Raw genomic sequence first — 25,789 nt, 5'->3', positions numbered from 1 at the left:
AACTGTCTGGGCAATGAAAAGTGAACTTTTGTTTCAGTGACAATGAAATAGCACTATACCTGATATAAGAAAATGCTCTCTAGCTAGAGGGCATTTTTTGAAGCAAGTTAGTTTATACTTATGCCTCAAAGTTTTCATATTAAAATTAAAGTTATTGTATGTAAAACATACAAATACATATTTTTCATGTTTTATCATTCATATTTTGCTTATTTGTACAAATAAAGATGAAGATATACGTGTCACTATGTGTTCCTATTAAATATGTTCTCAAATCTTACCTGTAAACTATTAAATACTGCTGAATGAGAGCTTTGGAACAACTCAGACTCGGGAGACCTTAATGAACATCAATACAGAGGAAAGAAACAGTCTAGGAGTAACTTCTCTCTCCAGCTATCACAAAGACAAAAAAAGACATAAAAATCTTGTTATAAAATGAACTTTAAATTTTGTGCTTTAAAAAAACCTTCCTTCTTCCTTAGCACAAAACAAACAAACAAAAAAACAATCAAAAACTAGACCTAGAGCATAGCGTAATTGGTATCTATCAGTATTGTATTTGTGGATCTATGTTCATGGTTTGGAGTGTTATCGCCACTTACAGAGAAAAGAGACTAATTCAGAGCAAAACATCCCCTTTGTATGGTCACTTCGATGAGTGTCAGCACAGGTTTCAGTCATGGAAACATAAGTCTTTCCTCTCATTGAACGTAAATTCGGGCTGTGGTAGAGCAGTATAACTCAGCTGACTGTTCAGAGGTGTTTCAGCTCTGGAATTAGTGAAATCAAGTATCAGAAAAACAAAATAAAAAACAACAATAAATGCAATCACAATTTTTTTTCTGTCTCACCTCATATGTTACATTTGATGAACAACAAAACTAGGAACCATTCAAATTCTCTGTCTACCTCCTCCTTTGTCTCTCACGCACACACACATGCCCAATGTTTACTATTTTTCTAAATGTATGGTAAAATTTTCCATAGAAAAGATTTTTATTTCATGGATATATTTCCTTGCTGAAAGTAGAACGATCATGAAAAAATGTCCAAAATATCATAGAAGTGAAAAATATATCAGATTATGTGCTGCTTTCATAATTATTGTCCTTTGATTACTGCTATGAATTTCATCATCCCTGTAATGGCAGTGACCATCTTATAGTTATTTACCTTTTAGTGCTTGGCTTTTTATCCACTTTTTACTGCTGCTGCCATAACTCCATTTCAACAAAGAGTGAAATAGTGAAACTAGGAGTATAGTCCTCACTGAAAGATAAAATAGATTTTACAAAAAGTTTCTCTCTGGGTAAAGCTATAAACTGCAGCTGTTGCAATACAAGGGAAACAATTGCAGAGCTTGGAGAGCTACTCACCTCTATATGCTGTAAAGTATGCACAGATGCACATAGAAAATTACTTCTAAAGGAACTTTAAAGTAAATGTGGTGTTATTGTGCAAAAGTTCAGTTCCTCTGGTAAGCGAATAAATGTAGTTTTCAACTGCAATTTACTGCTCAGTGGAGGAGCTTTTCTGTTGGGTAATAAATATATCTTTATTCCTAACACTAGATCACAGATAACAGCTCTAGTTCCTCAAATCAAACAGATGTATTTTAGAGTAACTGAAGTCACATGTGCTTCCATATAATCAATAGTGCATTCAGAAATAATTTATTTGTTACAAGGAAAATTCTATATCAGGTCATTTAAAATGAATCTGAAAGAAAATTTATACCTCTGACCTACATTAGATGTCTCTTTAAAATAAGATGGGTGATGGTAAGTACAAACAAACATGCACTTTATGACAAATATTATCTACAATAAAAATTTCATTTTCAAGAGACATTCACTAAACAATTCTCACAAATGGATGAATATTCCCTTTTCTCATCTTCATAAACCAGGGCAATAACTGTAAGAAATAAGAATCTATAAAGAAAATAATTCTCAGAGTGTTCACAGTAAAGACAGAAGTCTGCAGTGATAAAGCACTGTAGAAAAGAACTTATGGTAATAACATTCAATCATTACTGTTCACTTGTTTCTAAACTTTCTGGATAATAGCAACAAACATACTATGTATATATTTTTATTCCAAATGGCCAAGCCTAACACTGCATTGTATGGCAGTATACTTTCTTTTTTTTCTTTTTGTTTTTTTTAGATGAAGACATAGCTTTTACCTGCATGTGAAAACCATGCCATATTTGTACTTCTCATTTGACAACTCTATTATGTTTTGCAAAACCTAAAAGAAAATAAGCAAAAAGGGTATGGGAACAGTCAGCCTGCAGTTGCTTAATATCTTGTGATTCACTCCGCTTTACTTCCCAAACTCTCATCATAGCTGAGACTAAATGGCAGCACTTTTCTGCATTAAGTTAGGTACATGGTTAAGAATTAGAATCCGGATAGAGGTGGACTGAAAGCACAATGATAAATGAGCTGTTTAAGCTGATCATTGAAACCCACATCTACTGACATTTATGAGAATGTTTAAACTACTTGACTATGTATCAGAAGTAAGGACAACTCTTTATTCCCTCTGTCGTAGCTTTTCTTGCAACAAAGAATCTAAAGGTTTTTAGAGAATTCATATTTTCTTCTCTAGACTAGATGATATGTGATTCTTCAGTTTCGTGGATTCTGCACTTAAGAAGAAGGGAAAGGTTCTGGGATCCATCAATTGCTTAGGAATTGCTTCTGTGGTGTATATCCATTGAACAAGATACACAAATAGGTCTGGATCAGGAAACAGTCTCCAGAGTTAAACATCCCGGGATTTACAGTTCCGACAATGTAAAGGGCTTGATCTTTTTACATCACGTTATTTTTTTGCTGCACACTTTTATCAGGGTTTGAGTGCTCCACACACTGAAGAATACCTAGGGAGTATATCAGTCTTGCAGAAAATAGAATTGATCTCCAGTCCTAGAATCATAGCATCATAGAATGGTTTGGGTTGGAAGGGACATTAAAGATCATCTTGTTCCAACCCCCCTGCCATGGGCAGGGACACGTTCCACTAGACCTGGTTGCTCAAAGCACCATTAAACCTGGCTTTGAAAAATTCCAGGGAGGGGGTATCCACAACTTCTCTGGGCAACCTGTGCCAGTGCTTCACCACCATCATAGTGAAGAATTTCTTTCTTATGTCTAGTCTAAATTTACCCTCTTTCAGCTTGAAGTCATTACACCTTGTCTATCGCTACTTGCCCTTGTAAAAGTCCCTCTCAAGCTTTCTTACAGGTCCCTTTCAGGTACTGGAAGGCTGCTGTAAAGTCTTCATTTCTCCAGATTGAACAGCCCCAACTCTCTTAGTCTTTCCTCATAGCAGAGGTGTTCCAGCTCTCGGATTATTTTTGTGGCCCTTCTCTGGCGGCCCTCCAACAGGTCCATGTTTTTCCTGTGCTGAGGGCTCCAGATCGGGACACAGGACTCCAGGTGAAGCCTCAAGAGAGCAGTGTAGAGGGGCAGAGTCACCTCCCTCACCCTGCTGGCCACGCTTCTCTTGATGCAGCCTGGGATATGGTCAGCCTTCTGGGCTGTGAGGGCACACTGATGGGTCATGTTGAGTGTCTAGTCAATCAGCACCCCCAAGTCCTTCTCCTCAGGGCTGCTCTCAATCCATTCTCTATGTAGCCTGTATTTGTGCTTCAAATTGCCCCAACTCCTGTGCAGAACTTTGTACTTGGCCTTGTTGAACTTCTTGAGGTTCACACAGGCCCACCTCTCCAGCCTGTCCAGTTCCCTCTGGATGGCATCCTCTCACTCCAGTGTGTCAACTGCACCACTCAGATTGGTGTTGCCAGCAAACTTTCTGAGGATGCACTCAATCCCGCTCTGCACGTCTCCAACAAAGATGCTAAACCGCACCGGTCCCAAAACTGGCCCCTGAGGAAAGCTCCTTGTCACTAGTCTCCACTTGGACATCAAGCCATTGACCTCAACTCTTTAAGTGAGACTATCCAGCCAATTCCTTATCCACTGAGTGGTTCAACTGTCTCCAATTTAGAGACAAGGACATAGTCATAGTCTTTTTCATCGTGATCAGTGACACAGTCCTTTTCACAGAGATCATTAAACTGAGAAGGATGCTGATCCTCAATTTCTCATTTAAAAGCTTGATTTAGACATGAGGTAATTATTTAGAAAGAGGATCGTAGCACCAGCACCATATTGATAAAAATTCTGTAATTGCATTTGGAGCCTGTCAAGGTACTCATGTGCCGAGGACCTGCTCAGCCCCCACAGTGGAGTTAAACAAAGTACGCCTCGTTCCTTTACCTTAAGTAGGCTAAGGTGCGGGCTGCCAAGCTTTTAAGACAGCAAGTTTAAATATAGGCAACTCAATTCCACCTACATTCTATTTTGAGTATTGAAGTCCTCTGTAGGATTGAGCTTTAAGTTTCTGGTGGAACTGAGATTACATTCACCGCAAACCTATTAATCTTAATTAGGGTGCTTGCCTGAAGAGAGTATCTGCCTATATTCAAATTAAAGCTCAAAAAAAACTAATGGATAACTAGTTTCCATAAAGAAAAAAAAAAAGAATTGAAACTTTAAGTCAGAAGTAAAAACTGGAGGCTGATTTACGATGTTATAGAGAGTGACGGCAACAAGCCAAAACCAAGCCTGTCAGATCGTATTTGTGACTGGCCTTGTCTTTCCTGTGAAACTGTTGTCTTCAAACGCACTTTATTTTTGAGCATTCTGACAATAAAATTACATGGGAAAGTACTTCCTTGCCAAGATCTATTTGCTGAACTATTATTGTCAACACAGCTGTCTCAAGTTCATCAGATTATTGTCTACTAATTGAAATGCAGTAAGCAGTTAATGAACAAGAAGTTTGAAGAAAATTGTTTAAAGTGATTGGAAACAGCTTTTAAGATTGGTTATATAAACAAGCTATTTTTAATGCATCTTCCCTGGAACTATTTTCTTTAATCGTAATTAGAAAATTGGCATAAATATAACATTAATTTATCTTGTTAAATGTTTGGAGAGAAATAGTAAAGAAGGTGACAGCAGAGGAAATAAGTTTCCAAAACATTTTTAAACTTCAGTATAAGAAGTTTAAAATTTAAGTTAGAAAAATTAATAAATTATATATAAGATGATCACAAAATACTTGTTTTTTATGAAACTTGATTGTTGAATTAAATCTCTTTTTCATTCATGGGGTAATCATTTTCATTCTTTTTTCATTCAGGATAATAGTCAACAGCAAAATATTTAATCCTATACTGAAGTTTAAATTCAAATTAGAGTTCTAAATTTTGATTGGTTTTGTTCTCCAGGTTCGAATTAGATAATTTCATTGAAATTACTCCATATACTTTTTGTGGCAAACATGTAATATACAACCTTAGTATCTTGTCTTTTGTCGCTTTCATAAAATGTAAAATGAACAAGAGAAAAATAACCCCTAAGAGGAGAAGAAAGAAAAAGAAGTTCTGTACTTTCAGACATGCTCTAAGCATGGTTTCAGATACTAAAATCCTGTTTCCATTCAGTACAAAGATGAAAACCTAAGCCAAAAGTTGTCCTCTAGTAGTCTGGGACTGGGAAGTATTGCTGGTTATCAACTCACAAACTTGTCTCTGCACTTTCTATGTGTAAAGGAGAAAATGAATCATTTCAAATTTCAGAAGTTTTAGTCTTAATCTAGTGCTTAAGTTATTTCACAGCTGAAACTTCTGGAATATATTTTAACATATTAAGTATACATAGTCATGACATGTTAAAGAAGTCTTGAGGAGTAGAACCAGAGACCTGGACACAGATAGAAGAAAAGCGAGAAAACATATGCTCCTGAATAAGGAACGAGGTAACATAATTGTCACTTAATACACTTTTAGAACTCTTTCTAAAACAAAAATGGGAAACACAGTTTCCTACCTTATACTGCGTGCACGCCCACTCACTATGTGAAGGGATCAATGTTTTAAGCATCACTGACAAACCTTGACATGATGCAGAAGACCACAAACTAAATATCTCCAGTTCATTCCAAAGAATATTCCAAAAGATCCATAAAGAACCAGCATGAAACTTTCCAGAAAGATTATAAATGTTTGAATTTGTTGAACTATTGTGTGCTCCAGTAGTTTCCACTTCAGTTCCTGAAACAAACATAATGACTCCGGTTTCTGAAGACAGTGACTCTTTTGGATTGAAACTAATAAAATAAATGCTATAGACATAATTATAACTCAGTGTAATCACCTTCACCACTATTCACACATAGATTCGTAGAATCATAGAATGGTAAGGATTGGAAGGGATCTTGAAGATCATCTAGTTCCAACCCCCCCTGCCATCAGCAGGGACATCTTCCACTAGACCAGGTTGCTCAGAGCTCCATCCAAACTGGCCTTGAACACTGCCAGGGAAGGGGCAGCCACAGCTTCTCTGGGCGACCTGTCCCAGTGTTTCACCACCCTCATGGTGAAGAATTTCTTCCTAATATCTAATCAAAATCCATCCTCTTTTAGTTTAGAGCTGTTCCCCCTTGTCCTATCACTACACATCCTTGTGAAAAGTCCCTCTCCATCCTTCCTGTAGGCCCCCTTCAGGTACTGGAAGGCTGCTATAAGGTCACCCCGGAGCCTTCTCTTCTCCAGTCTGAACATCCCCAACTCCCTCAGCCTGTCCTTGTAGGAGAGGTACTCCAGCCCTCTGATCATCTTCATGGACCTCCTCTGGAGTCACTCCAAAACATCCATGTCCTTCCTATGATGGGGGCTCCAGAGCTGGACAGAGTACTCCAGGTGGGGTCTCAGGAGAGCAAAGGGGCAGAATCACCTCCCTCAACCTGCTGGACACGCTTCTCTTGATGCAGCCCAGTATCTGGTTTGCTCTCTGGGCTGCAAGTACACGTTGCCAGCTCATGTTTACCTTCTCATCCAGCCGTATCTCCAAGTCCTTCTCCTCAGGGCTGCTCTCGAGCCATTCTCCGCCCAGCCTGTACCTGTGTTTGAGATTACCCTGACTCATGTGCAGGACCTTGCACTTGGCCTTGTTGGACTTCATGCGGTTCACGCGGGAAAACCTCTCCAGCCTGTCAAGGTCCCTCTGAATGGCCTCCCTTCCCTCCAGTGTGTCAGTCACACCACAGAGCTTGGTGTCGTTGGCAAACTTGCTGAGGGTGCACTCAATCCCACTGTCCATGTAACCGAAAAAGTTATTAATCAGCACTGGCCCCAGTACCGACCCCTGAGACACACCGCTCATCACTTGTCTCCACCTGGACATCGAGCCTTTGACTGCAACTCTTTGAGTGGGTCCATCGAGCCAGTTCCTTATCCAAGGAGTGGTTCATCTGTCAAATCTATGTCCTTCCAATTTAGAGACATGATTTAGTTTAATCAGCATTTATGTTCTATTACATATGGAAAGGTTTCTTTGCTTCATTTCATGGCCTACACTCTAAAGGACAATATACATTTAGTCTTTGCAGATCTAAAAGAGATTTAGAAACTTTGTCCAAATCAGTAATTTGGTTTTAGCAGGATTATCTCAGTTGAGATCTCAACATTGTCGCTGGAAGGTCCCTCATCAGCGTGAGGTTTCTAGAGAATCCTGTGGTGCATGTATATAGCACAGCAACCGCAGGGATCCAGTATAAAATTCACCACATGTGTGTAAGGTATGCAGTTGTTCAGGTGGGCTGGTGCATACTAACATGCTGTACTGGCACTTTATAGTGCTTCAGTGCTTTTTATCATACGGCTGCCTAAATTGCATAGGATTCTTTTTACATGTCATTTAATTACTTTTTTCACAGTTTCTACCACTGTATGTCCACGCATGTGTGAATATTAATAAAAGAGAAAAATAATCCAAGCTATATATGTTGTAGTCATACAAATTGAACATTTGTAGCTTGATACCAGTGTAATTACAGTGATGATTGCATTGTAATAGTCATCTTGATAAAACAGTCATATCCAACTTTAAATAATACCCCAATAATACAACTATTACTGTGTGGATCTATCATAAAATATGGCAAAATAGTATGAATGGCTTACAGTATAGCATTTGCTCATATCAACATTACCATTTTAGCACCCTTTTAATTCAGCTGATACTTCACCCCTACCTTGAAAATAAAAGCTAATAAAACATGAGATTGTGAAAAGTTGATAAGAGTCTGGAATGCTTTTTGTACAGCTCATTGTAAAAGGATAGTAATAAACTGCATTGTATGAATTTATGCATTTATTAATTTTTTAATTAAATATACTTACTTCTTCCTGCAGTCTCGTATCAGTTCTCTTCTTTCCCTGTCTATCTTGTTTCTGTAACTGTTTCTGTAGTGTCCTTAGGTGGTGATTAAACTAGGTAGTGATTAAATGGTGAGTCTTGGAACATTTGAGTTTATAACTATGAAGGTTTTAATATTAAAAAGTATTGCCAAGACACAGAATATACAAAGACTGGAAGAGATAGAAGTGACAAATTCAGTATGCCACCAGGGCTCCAACAGACAGAATCGAACCAGAAATGTGTAATACATTTTTGCCCATACCTTTTAAAGGGACTCTTCTCCATACAAGTTTTACTTCACATTTCATTCATGTCTTTTTGCATTTCAAATACATCTTCAAACTTATTTCCTGTGATTTTTTCCCTTTTGATCACTGTACTCTTTCTTTTGGTCATTTTGCTTGACATCATTGTCATTTCTGCTTTGCTTCAGTGCTGAAGTGTAGCTGTTCAATGTTAATATTTCACTTTCTGCCATTGCTCAAACACCAATTCCTGCATGGTGGTAGTGAAATGAAAATAATTTTCAACACATACAAATGTATCACACACTAACTCTACTTTTTTCTGACACATGAGGTCTGCAACATCTAATAACACTCTGTAAATACACATCTTACTGAGTAAAACCAACATAAGTATGAGAAATCATAATGTAGTTTTAATTTTAAAACCTTCCATACTCTGTATTAACTGCTTAATTTTAGTATATGTACTATCTTTGATAGATCATGGTGTTATGGGATTATGGCTAAAATTATAACTATTACCCTCTTGCATAGATAAATGCAGTTTAAAGTACGGTTTGTAAAAGTTAATACTATAGTAGAACTGCTGGCTCACAACTAGCTAAGAAATATCATGTGTTACTGGATATCTTATGACAATCCACTTATTTCTTGTTAGGTTTCCTTTCAATTTTTTTCAGATTTATGTTTTTAGACAATCACATATCAAGGGAAAAGAAGGATTTTCATCCTCCAAGACAAAAAATAATACATTGTCTTGAAAAATGAATAATGGATCCAGAACAAAGTATTATTTATCTAATTTTAAGTTGATGGTTTTAGCAACAGCAAAAAATAATTATATTTAATTTGATTATTTGAAAAAAGCAGAATTAAAAATTGCATAAATGGGGAGATTTTCCAAATAGTATTGTATGTTTGGAGTTTCTTGGAATGGAACTTTCTGGGCCATCTGTAAGTTTGAAGTGAAAAAAGGACATAACTAAATTAATTTTAATTTCGCTGTTGTGGATTAAACCCAAGCTATAAAGCATTGCCAAAGACTACAACTATGCTCACTCACAGCCTTTGTGATAGCAGTTTTAAAATAATTTTATCAGTTTTTCCCACTTAGAATAACAGCTGACATTCTGCTTGGCTGAGTGAATTGTTACATTTCTGGATTTACTTGTAGTGATCTTTCCATAATATCACAGCTGGTGTACCACAGACGAAACTCGGACGTATATCTCAGACAGATCTCAAGTTTAAATTATTGTTATATTTGCAGGATTTTTCCAGATTCGGAATAAGTTACCAGTTTTCATTTCAAATATTAGGGAATCCATAATATTGTTTAATTAGTAGCATTCTATAATCAATGCATTTTTCAGAATAATTTTTTTTTTATAGAGGCAGCTGACATCTCATCTTCCTATTTCCATTTGCTTTGAACTATTTTTCTTTTCCCGGTTTTGGTATTTGCATTGCTACCAACTTTTTGAAGAGTCGTTCCAGCTGTAGGTTCTGTATAAGTGTATGAGCTGAAGATAATTGTTTACTATATTGTTCTGTTGTTATAATGTCTAAGCCTTGCACATTTTTGCACATATTGCCTGTTATACATAGAACTGTTTTATCCAAGCTAGAAGACAGACTTAACTGCTTTGTCTTTGTAAGGATGTTCCAATATTCTGATTAAATTGGATACCCTGAGATACACTTTGGTTTCCATTTGTTCAAAAATTCTTCTCAGGCACAAATCAGTCCAGCTTATTTTTAAATAAAGTAATGCTTTTTTATTTCTACAGAATATGGGCTTTTACTGTATTGATTCTTACACTGGTTTGTCATTGCACTATTTCAGAAAGAAGTAGCCAAATACTGGAGTTAGTGGTGCTAAAGGTTTATCTGTGGTAACCTTTTGGAGAAGATTAAAGCTTTTGATATCGATTATCCAAGCTTTATCTGGGAATCTGATAAATCTTTATGAAAGAGCTTTTTTTGATTTCTTTGGAAGCATGTAAGCAAATCAGAAAACTCAAAGCAATACTCCTTAGACACTACTGAATCCGTGCTGACAGCAAGTAAAAATAGCCAGACACAATGCAATCCTGTTTCACTACTCCCCTCAGAAGAAATAGCGTTTTTCAAGAGCTTAGTTTGAGTCAAGCAGAAGTTCAATTCAATGGCTCATGACCTTTTTGACAAATCTGGACTGAGTTTTTGTTTTATATTGGTAGAGTTAAATACTTAGTTTCTTGAGTGTGTACTTTAATCACCAAGACTTCCATATTTTGATCATTTTGCAACTTGCTTTCGATTTGTTTGCTACTGCTGTGGGGTATTTTAAAGCATCTTTGTATGAAAGTTTCTGCATAGCTCATGTATTTATATTTTTAAGTCACCAGGGTGAAAATGTAAAGGTGAAAGTGCAGTTGTATCTCACAGGTTTTGGATAGAAAGAAATCACTTGCCTTGGTTAGTGAACTAAATGCCTCTAAAAATAACTAACAGCACAGAAAATGGCTGTTTTAAAAGCTTTTGCTTTTCTAATTCTTGTACTAGTTACACATCTGAAAACTGATATATTCCATAAAATGTCAGTTCAACATGTAGCTAGACAATTATCCAACAGCAAAGACAAAATAGCCAAAACCATAGTATTCCCGTGGAGCCTAGAGTTATTGCGTTCAACACCTGCCACTGCAAACTGTCCAGCTCAGAATCTTGCACATTCAAGAACAAAAATCTTCAATAAAAACAATTTTTATTGTTTTATTCTGTGTTTGGTCACCACCTGCAACAACAAATGAATAGTCATTTGCACCAATGAAGTTTACCTTGTGCTGCTGAGTAATCATTTGTATTTTGTCCTTGCTGATTACAACATCCATTTATCTCACTGCCTAAAAGTGAATCTTTTAGGAACTGTCAAATCTGGTAGCCCAACTGATGCAAGGCTGTTGCAGATTCACAATACCAGGTCCAGCCAGTAGTGAGGCTGACCATGTTTTCCCAACAGGTATGCTCTGTCTCTCTTTCTCTCCCTCCCTCCCTCTCTCTTTCTATATGTATATATTTGCATGGTTGACTATACAGATCAATACAGATACAAACACATCATATTAATTCAGATACAACAAGTTGTAATCGATGGCCTTGCTGGACTTGTCGAATGCAAGACAAAAGACAAATGGACTGAGGTGTCAAGAGCCGAAGAGCTAACAAAGGAAGTAAATAACTGGTGATTATCTTGTCAGACAAAAGTAAGGGGGGATAGTCCATCACTGTAAACTCAGTGATCTGTGGCGCACCGCGGAGGCTGCGCAGCCAGAGATTGCTTCAGAGATTGCTTTGGACAAAGCACAGATGGCCCCCGAATGCACATACCAAGATGCCCGCTCTGAAGGCGTGTCACACTGCTGAGTCCCGCTTCTGACGACACGACATTCCATGCCAAGAGCCAATCGATACACAATAATTGACTTAGTCCCACCTCGCAAAAAGATTTCCAAACATATAAAAATTGGCACTTGAAAACTCTCTTTGGGAGGAGGAGCCAAGCAAGAACTTCACCTGACGGACGGGTCGACGGGCCTGAACCTCTCTTCTCCCCCCCAAGAAGGGACGCCTTTTTGGTAAGAGTTGCGCCTCTGACTTTGTCAGACGTACCCCCGGGAACACATGATTAACTAAAGCGCTAAACTATTACTTTGAGCTCAACTTTTGTAGACAGTGAATTTATCAACGGCAATTCTGAATCTGTGGTAACTGTCACTTGAATAAATTACCTGTTATTTCAACTTTGCGAAACTGTTGCAGTTAAAATCCTTGGAAGGGCTCTGGCAAGCAAGTTGAATATCAGACTCCCCTTACCCCCACCCTTTAACGCAACACAAGCACAAATGGCCCAATCCTGTTCCTCTCTTGGCTGATCAAGATGAAAACACCAGTGGCCATTACATACATACATATTGTAGCTGGCCCTGGATCCTCACTCTGACCAGTGGCTAGCACATGGACACACGAGCCCCTGATGCTCACAGTCCCACTCCAGCTCCTCATACCCAGACATGCACACATGCATGCAACTGCACATGCAACTTGTGCAACACACAACTACTAATTTCCTCAAGTAACAAACTTTAGGCACTCTCCACCCAGTAGTTGACCCACGGGTCATCGCGTGTCCTCATTTGCCTCATGCACAGACATGCACATATGCATGAATGGATCCCTCCAGTAGGTAGTTTAGATCTGTGACCTTATTAGTATCTCTCGCCCAGATCCCCTGAACTCTCATTAGCCATATTGGACCACCTGTCTCTCCAGTAGCCATCCTCAGACACTCTGATCTCTCCAGTATTTGAATGAAGTTATGGTATTTCTGATATCTGGTGTCCATCCCTCTTATTCTATTTGTTATCTAGTCCAGCCTGATGTTCTCTAGCAAGTAATATGCACCTACATTCACACCCCTGTATAGTACACACACACTCCAGTCTTTTCGGTTCCTCGCACACCAGACACAAAGACCCTCTAGCCAAAGGTTGCGCTCCAGCTGTTGCACTCAGACTTCCACATGTGCACTTGCAGGCCCAATGGAGTCCCCTCACTAAGGAAAGTAGTAAGAAATGCATTTTAATGGGAACACAGAACTAATTGCATTGACCAGGAACAGGGCATGGCTAGACAAGCATACGGATCCTTTTCTTACACAAGACCAGTCCATTTTATCTTCTTGTCCCTCTGTTTCCCAACTCTTCTAACCACCTCGATCCCTCCTTTTCCTCACCCTTGGGTCCTCCCCTGCACATCCCATAATAAGCCTTGTGCAATTCCAGAATGCTTTTTCTTGGCATCCCATAGTGAGTGCCATCCCCCAGACCAGGGACTTTCTGTCTCTTTGGTGCCTTAGAGAGTTGCCTCTGTAGACACCTGGTGCTGGGTCTCATCCAGCCCATAGGGCTGATACTTTCCTGGGATAGTCCTTGGGGGAGAATGGAACAGGAGCCCATGTCTTGTATGCAGGGTAAAGAGGTTCCTCTGGGCTCTGTTGTCTTTACGCAAGTTAGCAACTAATCACATAACCTAACAGAATCCATTAGGTAGAATTTGTTGTAAATGAACTGGTCAGATCTAAACTAATATATATTTGTTAATGTGAATGATCACTTTATTTTCTCTAGGTAGAGAAATCAATGAGGAAACTGAAGATAAGTTAACACACCCATCATGATGGTGATTTCTACAGACTCATTATTTTTGGTAATGTTAAAATGGAGATCTTTTAGAAGAATGACCACAACAGTAACAGATGGAGCATTGGCTGAGAAACTCAACCAATATTAATAAGTTGCTATGGGCAAGTTTTAAAATGAATATGTTTTATCACAATATATTTTGAGCACCACTTCCTAAATTTCATTAAATCTAGGTATGAGTCAATTGTGACTCTTCATTTTTAATGTTACTCAGTGACTTCTAAATGACCACTTCTGTCTGTCAGTGAGATTGTGGGTTACTTCTGATTCTTTTCTCAGTAAGTAGTATAATTTACCAAGGAAATTATATTAAAAAATGCAAGAGTTAAACTTTGGTGAAGATTTAGCAAACAAAATGCGAACAAAATGATCTGTCTGAAGAGTTATTACAGTCACAGCTTTTCATCTCAATATACAATTTGAAGTTAACAGATTTGCAATATTACAATGTCATTTGTCCTTTGATACTCCTAAAACAAAAGTGGTATAAAATCCTAGAGAGAAAGTGGACTGTCATATGTTTAGTGATAAGACAATAGCCTTGGCCTACAGAGACTGCAGTCTAAGGACCTAAACTGAAAATATTATCAATCAGATGCAAAGCTTGTGGCCTGTATAGAAAATCAGCTGATAAAGGGTTATAGGTCAGGATTAAACAGGCTACACACGAACAAATGAAGAGGTTTATGCTGTATGCAAGTGATATATTCTTTATATAGATTCTTAGTCAATAAAGATCATTTGAAATTAATTGAATGAAATTTCCTTCACTGACAAGTACATGGCTTACTGGACAGAAAAGAAGAAATCTGTGTGTAATATCTTTATTATACTTCTGATAGATAACATTCTGAAAAGCATAGTAAAATAAAACCTTCAAAGATATGTTATCAAGTCATTCCATAAAACTTCTTAAAAAATCAGCGACAACAGATTTCTCACAAATTGCAAAACATATCGGAAGATGGTCTCCCAAAATTATTCAGTTCAGTGAAGAAATTGTGGAAAAATTAGTTAACAAGCATGAAAAGTAGGTTAAATTAATAGGTACTTACAATCTTCAGAGAAAGAGCTTATACTATGGTGGGTGGAGGTATTAAAGATGATCTAACATTAAAGTGTCATTGCAGAAAAGAACTTATCCTGGGATGTATGAAGACAAGAGTCAGATGTAAGAAACTGGGAATAATTGCTTCTCTGCCTTTGGTTCTGCAATGATTTTGGCCCCTTAGCTTAAGTAAAAGACATAGACAACTGGGTTATAATGCCAAGCAGAATTATAAGAGTGGTCAGAAGTTCTGAAAACAAGATTTTCACAAAACTGAAATGATGAGGTAATCTAGGTTGGAGAAAAGAATGAGAGTATATATGAAGACAGTTAGCACTCAAAATGCAAACAATGGTTATATAAGAGTGTCTTTCTGCTCCATATCTAGTAACATGAGCACAAGAATCAAGCTGCAGAAAGGGAAATTTAAATTCCATATCAGAAAAAAATAAAACCTCAACATTTTTTAACGTAACGCTCTGGAACAGTTTATCTGAGGAGCTGGAAAAATTCCTGTTACAAAAGTTTTTCTGAGAACAGCATAGCAAAGATTTCAGAAATAGTCCAGGTGTGATCTTAAAGAAAGGTAATAGACTAGATTCTATTGCAACCTTATAAACTTTATTTTGATTAACTAGAAACCAGAGGTCAGGTGGAGAGGCAGCGGGAGGAGGACAAGAGGAGAAAAGAAGAAAGGGGGAGAGAGAAAGAAAGAAAGGAGTGAAGTCAGACAACCTGAGCAGGCAAGGAAAGGAGTGCAGGGGAGAGTGGTTACCACCCCCATGAATCCAGCGATATCCAGCGATGTCCACTCGGCTCAGTCTCTATGCAGGTACGTAGGTTCCAGCGAGGATGGGTTCCAGGAGAAAAGTGGTGAGAAAAGTGGCAAGAAAAACAGTGAGAAGGGAAAAAAAAAGTGAAAAAGCTGCAAGCAGGAAAGGCCCTCAGGTGAGCATGTGCTGTTCTTTTATAGGGACATTCGCCCACGTGCAGGGTGTGTTTGCGTACGTGCAGTTGGTGCCATACGTGCTACCCGCTTAGGCAACCCGCTCTTGCGGGTTCGTGTGCTGGTCCACAAGCAAGCGCAATGTGGTTCTTTCCTGCAGGTTGTTGTGGTGGTTTCTTCAGAGGACAAGAAGAGGTGACAATGGCAACGTCGAGACAAAACCGCTTCGTAGCAGTCTTCTACACAGCTGCAGGCATATAAGATTTCTAACTGATATGTCTCTTTACTCAGAGCATTTTTGCTTTCTAAGTGCTGTATATACACTATTTGCTCAAATATGTAGGTGCTTGTTCAATATATATATATATGAAAATTCACAAGCAAAAATAAGAGAACTTGTAAGTTGTTTTTAAAGTCATATTTCATGACAAAGCTATGCTTTGCATTAAGGTTTTACTCATGTCTTACTTCAACTTTGACTTTCAGTACAAGTGATTTAATTGTGAGCTGCAAAAACACCCACAAAAGTCCCTTAAACTAAAAAATGAAAGGGTTGAAATCATCTGTCTCAGGCTTCTTAGGGGGTGTCACCAAGTCGTGGTTTTGCTTCTTTAAAAAAGGTTTTTCCAACTTTGAAATCTTTACTTTTGATGTTATCTCTGATGTCTCTCATTATTTGTCTATGAATTTCCTGGGGCATTAGGGCAACCAAGAACAGATGCCCAAAAGGTACACTAAGGCAAACATCATGTGTATTTTTTTAGTGGACCTGAGCAAACAAATCTCAAAAATGGTGTATTCCTAGATTTTTTAGAGTACTTTACACACATTTCAGATATATACTTTATTGAGAGGTATTTGAGTAACTAAAGATTTGAGCTTAGTCTGTGTTTTTATTAGTTACTTAGAAACTGGATATTTTTTTGGATTTTTTATATTCTGACTTAGAAATTCACACAAACCTCGTTAGTTTAATAAGCCAAATTTTGTAATGCCTAGGTTTCACATGACTGACTTAACAGTACAAAACAAGTTGCTAAGTACTAAAATGTTCAACCTCAATACTAGTTATTAGCAAGTATTTGGGGCTAATTATGGCAAAGCAGAGTTTGAAAACAAAAATTTATTGGTCATGACAAGACATAGTATATTCAAAACTGATGTTGCAATTTGCATACTTTCTTGTTAAACATTTTTATTCCATTTTGTTACATTGTCTGATCAATTAGTAAATTGTTATACACCTGTGGTTTGAACTTGTTCCACATCCTCTTGTGATTTACCACCATATCAGACAAGGCAGTTCTAGTGAACAAAATGGAAAAAAGCATTTTGAATGCACAAAATGCTATTTTTCCTTATTTTTCTTCTTTTTCACTTTTGTTTTTTTGCATCTCAAGAAGTAGACACCCACTTGCTGATTCAAAGAAAGCTCTTTGCTACGCTACATACATAATTCCTATCCCTAAGGATAGCCAGGAAACTGGAAATTATTCATCCCTAGCCTGCAATATCCACTTTAACGACAGTGTTTATGACTCCTAGGGTTCTCATTCTTTCTAAGGTATTTTTTATGCATGGCTCTCTCTAGCATAATATTTTAGCACAGAAAGACTTCTGATACTGTGAGATTCTAGCATCACTCCTATAAACTACAGAAGTGCTGTTATTCCACACCATAGCGAAGGGAATTGAAACACAGAGAAGCTGATTCATTCCAGATCACAAGGCTACATCAGCACCACGTCTGGTAGCTGTGGTTGAGGCTAAACTGTTAAGCTCAAGGATGCAAAGGTAAGCAGATCGATCTAGTTGTGTCCCCAGTTTAAGGTTCTTCATGGAACCATTAAACCTATTAATAGCAGGGATTCATGAGGTAAAAAGTATTCCTCCTTAAATATTTTGTTTAAATATTGTAGAATCACAGAATCACAGAATCACAGAATAGTAGGGGTTGGAAGGGACCTCTGTGGGTCATCTAGTCCAACCCCCCTGCCGAAGCAGGGTCACCTACAGCAGGCTGCACAGGACCTTGTCCAGGCAGGTCTTGAATATCTCCAGAGAAGGAGACTCCACAACCTTCCTGGGCAGCCTGTTCCAGTGCTCCGTCACCCTCAGAGGGAAGAAGTTCTTCCTCATGTTTGGACGGAACTTCCTGTGCCTCAGTTTGTGCCCATTGCCCCTTGTCCTGTCACTGGGCACCACTGAAAAGAGCTTGGCCCCATCCTCCTGACACTCACCCTTCAGATATTTGTAGGCATTTATAAGGTCCCCTCGCAGCCTTCTCTTCTTAAGGCTGAACAAGCCCAGCTCCCTCAACCTCTCCTCGTAGGGGAGATGCTCCAGTCCCCTCACCATCCTAGAAACATTTTATTATGCAGGGTTATTGACAATGAAATTAGGAGTAGCATTCATAGACCAAAACCTCAGTGAGCATGGTGTGGTAGATGGACAGATCAAAATAATGTTCCAAGTGAATGACTCCCAAGTAATTCATCGAACTATGGATTTTATGGACTCAGATTTAGAATCATAGAACCATAGATTGCTTTGGGTTGGAAGGGGTCTTTAGAGATCATCTAGCCCAAGTCACGGGCAGTGAGCAGGGATATCTTCAGGTAGACCAGATTGTTCAGAGCAATGTCCAGCCTGGCCTTCAATTTTTCCAGAGATGGGGCCTCCACTAACTCTCTGGGAAATGTGTTACAGTGTTTCACCAACCTCCCTGTAAAAATTTCTTCCTTATATCCAGTCTAAATCTATCCTCCCTTAGTTTAAAACCGTTACTCCTTGTCCTATCAGAACAGGCTTTGCTAAAATGATTTTCCCCATCGTTGCTATAGGCTCCCTTCAGGTACAGAAAGGCAGCTATAATGTCTACCCACAGCCTTCTCTTCTCCAGGCTAAAAAAGCCCCAACTCTCTCAACCTTTCCTCACAGGAGACGTGCTTCAGCCATCGAATGATCTGTGTGGCACTCCTCTGGACCTGCTTCCACAGCTCCATGTCCTTCTTTTGCTGGGGGGTTCCAGAGCTGGACACAGAACTTCAGCTGGCCACTCTTCTCTTGATGCAGCATAGGAGATGGTTGGCCTTCTGGGGTGAGAGTGAACATTGGTGGCTCATGTTGAACTTCTCATCCACCAGTACCCCCAAGTCCTTCTCGGCAGGGCTGCTCTCAATCCGTTCATCCCCCAGCCTGTAGTGATAGCAGGGGTTGCCTCAACCCAGATGCAGGGTTGCACTTAGCTTTCTTGAACCTCATGAGGTTCCCACAGGTCCATTTCCCAAACTTGTCCAGGTCCCTCTGGATGCCATCCCGCCCTTCTGGTGGGTCGACTGCACCACTCACCTTGGTGTCATCTGCAGACTTGCTGAGGGTGCACTCGATCCCACTGTCTAAGTCACTGATGAAAATGTTAAACAACACTGCTCCCACTGCGGACCTCTGAGGGACAACACTTGTCACTGGTGTCCATTTGAACATCGACCCGTTGACCACTACCATCTAGCTGTGACCTTCCTACCAATTTCTTAGCCACACACAGTACCATCAAATCTGTATATCTCCAGTTTAAAGAGAAGGGTGTTGTGAGTGACTGTGTCGAAGGCTTTACAGAAGCCCAGATAGATCACATCCATCGTTCTTCCCTTGTTCACTGATCTAGTCACGCCATCACAGAAAGCCACTAGGTTGGTCAGGCAGGACTTGCCCTTGGTCAAGCCATGCTGGCTGTCTCAAATCACCTCTCTGTCCTCCATGCACCTCAGCGTAACTTCTGGGACCATCTGTTCCATGACTTTCCCAAGCACAGAGGTAAGGCTGACAGGTCAGTACTTCCCAGGGTCCTCCTTCCTACCCGTTTTAAAAATGGGCACAATGTTTCCCTTCCTCCACTCACCAGGGACTTTGCCTGACTGCCACGACTGTTCAAAAATCATGGAGAGTGGCTTGGCAATGACATCAGCCAATACCTTCAGGACTCTGGGATGCATTTAGTCAGGTCTCATAGACTTATGTGTGTTCAGGTTCCTCAGGTGGTCACCAACCTGGTCTTCCATTACAGTGAGAAGGGCTTTGCCCCTCTGGACCCCATCTTGCAGTCTATTAACTGTGGAGGGGGTGAGGAGAAAGGTTGCAGTGAACAGCGAGTCAAAGAAGTTGTTGAGTTGTTGAGCCTTCTCCTCAGCTGTTGATACAAGATTGCCATTCTTGTCCACCAGTGAGGGTACGCTTTCTGTAACCTGCCTTTTCTGGCTGACATACCTGTAGAAGCGAAAAAGATGTTTTCTAAAAGATGTTTCCTCTTTTTACTAAGAGTTTAAACCTATCTGTCAAAACCACATTGTATGGAAATCCAAGTGGAACATTCAGCATCTATTCCTAGATTGTTCTTACATTTCTTGGAGGACTGATTATCAGCAGGACTTCACAAAAATTATCATCAATTTTTCAATGTTCTGGCTTTAAATTCATGGAATATTTTCAGCAGAGAGTGTGAAGCTACATAGAATAATGTATGTTAACTGAAGTTTAGATTAAGTCCGAACAATCTTTTCAGAATGGGTTATAACATTGACCTGTGCTCTATCATATGACAGATATTCAACTGAGAGAGAGTAGCTTAGTGTATGGGAGGGGGCATTTTGGTTAGTTGGTTTATTTTTATTTGTTTTGTTTAATTTTTGAAGTGCTGTAAGGTAGAGACATTCTGGGATTCAGTCCAAAAGTAAAGAGAATCACTGAAGCTAGATGACAGAAATGAAACCCAAATTGACTCAAGAATTAAAAATATCTTGATTATGTTATTCCATCTGTATTGATTTCACTGTGGAGTCTGAATGTATTTTTGTAAAAGCACATGCTAGTCAGATAAGAAGGTTAAGCTGTTCTGTCGTAAGAAAGCTACTATATACTCTTACTCATACTCCCTTCAAATATGATACACACACTTCAGTGGACTCACGATTCTGAGTATACCCTGAAACCACTTTTAAATTAAGGTGTGTTGGATCAAGGCTGTGGGATTTTTTATTGTTATTGCTGTTTCTTTTTTTCTTTTTTTTTTTTTTCAGTTGAGGATCACAAGTCTTTGAGGTGTGTCACTGCTTTGGGAAATGGGGTTGTTGGAAACATAATGTCTCCTTTTAAAAAAGGATCCAGATCATTCTCAGACAGTTTTTTTTTCCACATTTAGATAGTTTTTGCTATATTCTCAACCAGGGACAAAATTATTTCTTATTTTATCACTGAAAAAGAATATGCATAAGACTTTAACGACTTGATCTTTAGAAACATTTAGTTCCTCAAAAATATAATTTTTTGAATGGCAAGAGCAAGCAATCTACTCATGTTTGCATAGTTTAAAAGTCTACTAAACTCCACCCTTTTAATCTGGCATTCTGAATAATCAAGTTTTTCTTGAAGTGTGGATTAGAAAACCAGACAAATACAACATGCTTTTCATATCAGCTAAGCATTGCAGTTGCCGTGATGTCAGTGTTTTACATTCTGGTAATTTTTAATAAATATACGAGTAAAAAAGAATTTATATGGCATAATAAATCCAACATTTAAAAGCCTAGAATTACTACTGGTTCAAAAAAAATAAAATAATAAAAAAGCAAAGTCATATAATTTCAAAGGTAAGAATGACTTCTCACAAACAAACCAAATTTAAAATTTGACTCAAGTGGAAGAAGTCAGGTGTCTGAAATCTAAAACAAATGCTATCTCTCAGCAAGAAACACATCTTCCAGAACCAGCTGAACTCTCTTGGACGGTAGAACTACAAAATACCGAATAAAATCTCCAGTTAAGTAAATTCTTACCTATCATTATAATATTCAGAATGGGATACTTTGAATACAGAACGGGTAAGGATTTAAAGGTATGTGACAATAAATATTTTTCATATATCTCAGATTTTCAGATCTCTGAAAATCCTTTATAGGTGTCTTCTCAATACATGCACTTCCGTCATAATCTTATTCACAGTTCTAAAAAGAACGTCTGAGTCTTTAGTGTACACTGCCAGAAGAAATGCCTTCTAACTGCACTGTGACTGAATATACTTTGGAGGACTGGGAAGTTGCTTATGGAGTTATGTATAGCTTATCTTTACAATTCTTATACAGCTAAAACAAACATAATTTTTATTTGAGGGATCAAGATATCTTATAGGCTTGGAGAAGAGTGACTGGAAAGCTACCTGGCAGAAAAGTACCTGGGGGTGTTGATTGATAGCCACCTGAATATGAGCCAGCAGTGTGCCCAGGTGACCAAGAAGGCCAACGGCATCCTGCCTTGTATCAGAAATAAGGTGGCCTAGTCCTCTAGGGAAGTGATCGTGCCCCTGTACTCGGCACTGGTGAGGCCACACCTAAAACACTGTGTCCAGTTTTGGGCCCCTCACTGCAGGAAAGATGTTGAGGTGCTGGACCACGTCCAGAGAAGAGCAGTGAATCTGGTGAAGGGTCTAGAGAACTGGTCTTCTGAGGAGCGGCTGAGGGAACTGGGGTTGTTTAGTCTGGAGAAAAGGAGGCTGAGGGGGAACCTTATTGCCCTCTGCAACTACCTGCAAGGAGGTTGTAGCAAGGTGGGTGTCAGTCTCTTCTCCCAAGTAACAAGTGATAGGACAAGAGGAAATGGCCTGAAGTTGAACCACAGGAGGTTTAGATTGGATATTAGGAAAAAAATGTTGTTCACTGAAAGGGTTGTGAAGCATTGGAACAGGCTGCCCAGGGCAGTGGTTGAGTCATCATTCATGGAGATATTTAAAAGACGTCTAGGTATGCTGCTTAGGGACATGGTTTATTAGTGGACTTGGTAGCTTAACATTTACGGCTGGACTCAATGATCTTAAAGGTCTTTTCCAACCTAAATGATTCTGTGATTCTGTGATTCTGTCTTTTCACAATATGTATATGATATGTGATACATGACATGATATATCGTGTGTATAGTAACATGTAATGTTTTCACCATTTAGAGTGGGGCAGCAATAAACAGAGTGGCAGATGCTCTCTGTTAACACCTGCCCTCCCACCAGGGGAAGGGAAAAAGGAGGAAAAGGGAGAGAGGCATTGTTCAGGGCCCCACTGAAAATCATTCTCTTTCTGAGTCACTCCATAGAGAGAGCTCACAATTTGACTATAATCTGCAACGCGCATTCTCCGATAAAACACAATGCCCAAGGAAACCTGTGTTTCCTTTTTGTTAGTTGGTGGGAACAGAACTGTTATTTTGTTAATCAATTGTGTCTATCTTTTGTGCAGATCCCTTGACCTTCTTTTTATGGCAAAACTAGCTTTTAAAAGAATTTCAGTTATTATCTCACCTTTCTCAAAGGGTTCTGCTGCTGCGTTACCCCGTCCAAACGCAGGCAGGACAAGGAGTAGAGTCCTCTTCAGAAGCTGGCCATGGACGAAGAGAACGAGACTCTCGTGATCCCCCAGATTTAAACTGAGTATGTTGTGTATGGCATGGAATGCCTCATTGGTCATCATTGGGTCACCTGTTCTGTCCCCCCCTCCCTGCAAGTATGACCCTTAATGACTCATCACTTGTGGAACATAAAAGGTCTGTCAGTGACCTTGGCTGTTATAGTAATAATTATAAACAGGGGCCTTTTTCTGCATTCCATTCCTACCGTTAGCTCAGTACAACTATAAATATTAGGTGTTATCAGCTTTGGAACTGACACTATCTCTAAAATATGTAGCCAACTTCAGAAAAATGCAGTTACTTAGAAGAACTTAGCTGTAAGAAAAAAGCACTAAAAGAGAATCAGTTCTGTTTTAACCAAAACCAAGACAAACACATAACAGATAATGTATTATCAAATATATTAAAACATTCTTTTTAATTCCTCTTCATGAGTCATCATCAAACTCCATGAACCTTTCCCCTAAACTGTTTGCACCCATCCTATCCACATGATGTTAACACAACCTGTAGGAACTAAAGAAGCACAAAGATGGTATGGTGACACTTCACAGCTTAGTTCCTTTACCAGTCTGAACACAGCTATAAGAATGAAACTGCTAAACATTACATAGGGAGCTCTTTTGCTGGCAATAGCAGTAAAGTATTCTCATCTCATCTGTTCCATTGATGACTTATAATTTTCCAAAATGTTTACTTTTCGTTATCCTTACAGTTCTTGCAAGATTAATGCCCCGTCTTGCAAAGATTAATGTATAACTTTCATTTCATACATAACAAAAATAATTACATGTTCAGAAACATTTTCAGATTCTGGACCCACATGTTCAGCCATGCAATAAGAAATGAAAAGGAAAACCACATGAACAGAAAAAAGTACAGTCAAGATAACGCTGAAACCTGATGACATGAAGTGAAAAGAAGGCCCTAATGTTTTATATTCTTTCTGTTTTCTTTGTATGCAAATCACACCAGCTTATGCCATTTATATTAATAAGCACATTTCAGTAAGCTTAAGGTGGGAAAAAGTAGTGCAAGTTCAGGTTATACAAATAATTTCTGAAATGCATCTTTTACTCCGCTGATGCTTTTAAAGATTCTCCAGGAAGTGTTCAACAGGAAGATAAGGAGAATTGGCCTACCAGTAAGAATCAGGCGAGTGTAAAAAGCTGCTCTTTTTCACGTGGACTTTTTTTTCCTTAGTTGTTATCACAGACAGCGGTTGCCTAGAATTGGCTTCTGTTTCTGTTAGACATAGCCTCTCCAATTATAGGGCAGCTTCTGTGATTGCTTAGCCTCTGAAGATGAATGAACTCCCATGAGCTGTGTAGCTGCACAGGCAGATTTGACCCAGAAATGACCTCCTTTACAAGGATCTTATAAAATTTAAGGAATATTCTTTAAACACTTGAAGACACTGAGATTAAAGCTGGTACATAAATACAGAGGATTATTGTACTAATTAATTTTGTGAACTAGCAAAATACCTTACTTGGAAAGGTCTAAGAGATTCGTAATTTTATCTAGAGATGAAAATTAAAGGTTGTTTGTATTCGGGGAAAAGCATTTTAAAGCAAAAAGATGTATGACTATGCAGCCATTAGTTATGATCTTTGCTTTTGTTAAGTACTGACTAGAATGCAATGAAGAGATTTTATCAAAAGGAACTGCTCAGTGGTTACTAGTGACACAATTAAAGCAATTGTCTGCATTTTTTGTACATTAGTAAAGCTCTAACAATTATAAAACATAAGTGATAGGAGACACATATAGCTTAGTCTTCTCTAACTGCTGCTTCAGATAAAAAATATGTTCATTGCTAGGATAAGCTGAACTACACTTTTAAGATTTTCATTACTAATGATTCCATGGTTCAGGGTCAAAACATGCATGAATTTAAAAAAAAATTCAACAGAAGATTCATATACTTTTCATGCAAAGGAAAGTGGTTCTGCTACTACTCCACTGCTTTGTAGTCTTCCATACTGTAAAAGAGTAGCTTGAAAAGGACATATAAGTTTGGCAGTAATTACTAGCCATTTTAATCCTTTGTAAATTACTATATATGGTGCGCAGTGATGAAAAAAATATGCTGCAGCTGCTGCCATTACACATCCATGAAGAAATATCTGCCCTATAACTCCAAGCAACAGCTGACAAGTAAAGCTTAGGATTCAGCAATGCAGCAGTTCAGACATTCATCTGAAAGTATAAATACTTCTTAAGGATTATGCTGAGAAAATCACCTGTGTGATATAGTGAGGAAGAAATCACTCTCATCGAACACAGAAAAGCCGTTTTTAGTGTGACACTATCCTTTTCTCTCTCCTTTGTCATATGGATGTCTTAGACATGAGACAGATAAAGCTGTAAGTGAAGCATTTTTCAGGCCAGGATCAAGTCTTTCTGAGGTCCTGTGAGCAATGAATTTTAAGTAAGTCACGTGTGGATTTCATAGGGGACTTTGAACTTAGATGGATAATAACATCAGAGGATTTCCTACTTTTATTTCTTGTTTGTTTCCATGCCAAATTTACTTCTGTGCAGAGTAAAACTGGAAAAACAGAAAG

The sequence above is a fragment of the Opisthocomus hoazin genome, chromosome 3 (genome assembly GCF_030867145.1).
Source record: "Opisthocomus hoazin isolate bOpiHoa1 chromosome 3, bOpiHoa1.hap1, whole genome shotgun sequence".
NCBI classification, from domain to species: domain Eukaryota; kingdom Metazoa; phylum Chordata; class Aves; order Opisthocomiformes; family Opisthocomidae; genus Opisthocomus; species Opisthocomus hoazin.
Note: the sequence above shows the minus strand (reverse complement) of the source record.